Raw genomic sequence first — 2,878 nt, 5'->3', positions numbered from 1 at the left:
CTGAAGCTTTATTAATAATAAGGGAGTTGTAGGTGGGACAAAAAAAAATTTCTTTTTTCAAGTAGGTACAAAGAAACACCACCCACAAAGGTAATCAAGGTCTATATTAAGGAAGAGCTTTCAAAACTCATGGTTCAGATTATTTCAATTGCCAGCACTTCAGAGCCTGATTCCCAAAATGAGAAAGTGATACATGGAGAATAAATAGAAGAACATTCAGTGTTTCATTTTTTGGCAGTATTAGTACATTTTAGATGGCATGTAAAACTCAGAGCACAGCATTGGAATTTGGATCGAATTATCTGTTTTATTTCTTCCAACAGGGAGAAATTAAAACAAATCCTGTGTGAGCTGGTTTCAGTTCAGCATTTTGCAATCAGTGCAGTTAAGTAAGCAACAGAACTAACCTATACACTCTGTGTCAAATCTTTTCTCATAAACTAATAGGTTTAAGTACATAAAAAGCACTTCTTACTGTTACATTCCAAATGGTGCATGTAGTGATACATAAAATAAATATCCATAGAGAAAAACCACTTTAGTTTTTATAGTTTGTAGATTGATGTTAAAAAGAAATCCAAAACTCCCTGCAAATTAATTTTATCCCATAAGACCAGTAAAATAATGGCAAGTATGCAATCTGCCTCACAAAAAGATGATTTAATGTCTTCATGGCTCTAAAAGAGCTTGGTGTGACCTTCAGTCTCAGAGACAATTTCACCTGTTGCAGAGCTTGACTGAATTATCCAGACATGTCATAAATAAAAAGTTCAAGGTGTTATTTCTTAAAGCCATGTGCAGCTGTAAAGGTTTTGCTTCTGTACATTGGAATAGAAAGAAGAGTTTTCACATGACAGTATTATTGCAAAGGATTTTAGGCATGAACTGATTGTGGATTTTTAAACTATTTTGAAGATTAGCAATATTAGAAACATATTTTAATAATAATGATGCAATTAATAATGTACTTGTTAAAAAAGTGGAAGATTTAAAAATGGTTAATAATAGGATAACATGAAATTTAGTTTTGTGGGGGATGGTCAAAAAGGAAGGAGACAGCAGAACACAAATCTGCTACAGCATTATCCTGTTGGAGTTGTAAAGGGTAGTTAGGCATGTTAAAGACAATATAAGGTTAAGAGGAAAAATTAAGAAACAAACCCATTTTAAATGCACTTGATCAAATTAGATGTCTTTTACTATTGCAGACTACAAAGAAAGGTGAATTTTCCTGTAACTTAACTGCAAATACTACTTTTATGCAGGAATCCAACTAGTCTCTCTTTCACTTAAGTATAAAAATTTAAAAAATGTAAAATAAACTAAGAAAAATAATTTGCTTTCATCCAGAAGATAAGCAGGAAGTGAGGGTGGGTTTGTGAACAACAAACCAAGTTAATCAAGTTGGATTTCCCTCTACAACAGGGTAGCAGCTCTTGTAAATGAGGGATAGGCAGTTGTATATTTTAATTTTAATAACCCTTTTGCAAAATCTCTCAAATAACATTCTCATAAACCATCTACGGAAATGCAATCTAGGTCATACATTGGCAACATTAAGGGCTGTGTGCCAGATTTAATTTCCCTCCAAATTCTGTGATTAAGAACCTTGTGCGAGTAGTGAGATGTCGCATCTCACACAAGCTGCTTTGTGCTGCTGATGTCACCTCTGCAAAGACGCTGCCTTCTCACACGTATCCCTGCGAGTGTGCAGTGAGCCCCGCTGGCAGGGCAGGCACGAGGACAGAGGCACAAAGGGAGGGTGAGAGCACTGCAACAAGCAACAGCTCCCAGAAGCTGAGCTCTGCCTGCTAACCAGCTTTATTAGCTCTCCAGATGGCAACTGGAAAGGCTGCTGAAAACCCAGTATTTATGGAATGTGGTCTCCTTTGAACAGGTGCAATATAACTGTGCATCCACCTTCTGGCCTTTCTTGCAGCAAGTCTAAATACATACACACATTTGTGTTACTCTTGCTGCATATTTAGTAGTGGTTGAAAAGTATTCATAACGTTATCAAACGGGGAAACCACTTGCTTCTTGGTCCATTGCAAGTGGAACTGCTCAGCAGTGAAAATGTGAAGAGATGTATTTGGAATCCATGCTGACAGCTTGAGAAAGAACAGGTAACAATGAATCAGCACCAGGAGCTAACTGTTCATTCTCCACTAACTGTCCAAAGCTTGGCTTAGAAGAACAAAAATTAATTAGCTGATTAGAAGCAATGATCAGCAATAGACCACCTGGGCATATTCATGTCCACTGAAGTCAGTGGATAATGCTGATATCAGTAAGAGAGAGCAGGACTGATGCAAGCCAGGAAAGTAAGAGTGACCTGGCTCTGCTTCTGAGGTTTGTCTTGGAGGTAGATTAGTAGCAGAGTTTTCTGTCTGGTGAATTACTCTGATCTGTTACTCCTCAACTAAACAAGCCAACAGGGAATTAAAACAAAGCAACTCTCCTGCAAACGAAGCAGAGTGTGGGTGCCGGCTCTGCCCAGCTCTTGCTCCAGAGTGAACCTGTCAGCCTGCACGTTCAGACAGTTGTTACCACTGTATGTGAGGAAAAGGACTGGGGAACTGTTTTGGAATCCAGGGCTTTCTGACACTTTTATTAGCTGATCCAGACATATCTTGATCCAATAAAGATGTGATCCTAGCAATCTGCTCTAGGTGAACCTTCTTCAGCAGGGACATTGGACTGCACAATCTCCAGGGGTCTCTTCCAATCCCAGCTGTTCAGTGCTTCTGTGTGACAGATGTCTGAGAGGGCCATTGTCCTGCCTAGCACAGCGAGCCACAGAGCAAAGAATGACTCAGCTAAGAAAAGGCAACATTTCATTCACTCATCAGGTGTAAAAGCATGAGGAATGCAGAAA

The sequence above is a fragment of the Pyrgilauda ruficollis genome, unplaced genomic scaffold (genome assembly GCF_017590135.1).
Source record: "Pyrgilauda ruficollis isolate IOZ18807 unplaced genomic scaffold, ASM1759013v1 scaffold16, whole genome shotgun sequence".
In the NCBI taxonomy this organism is placed as follows: Eukaryota; Metazoa; Chordata; class Aves; order Passeriformes; family Passeridae; genus Pyrgilauda; species Pyrgilauda ruficollis.
Note: the sequence above shows the minus strand (reverse complement) of the source record.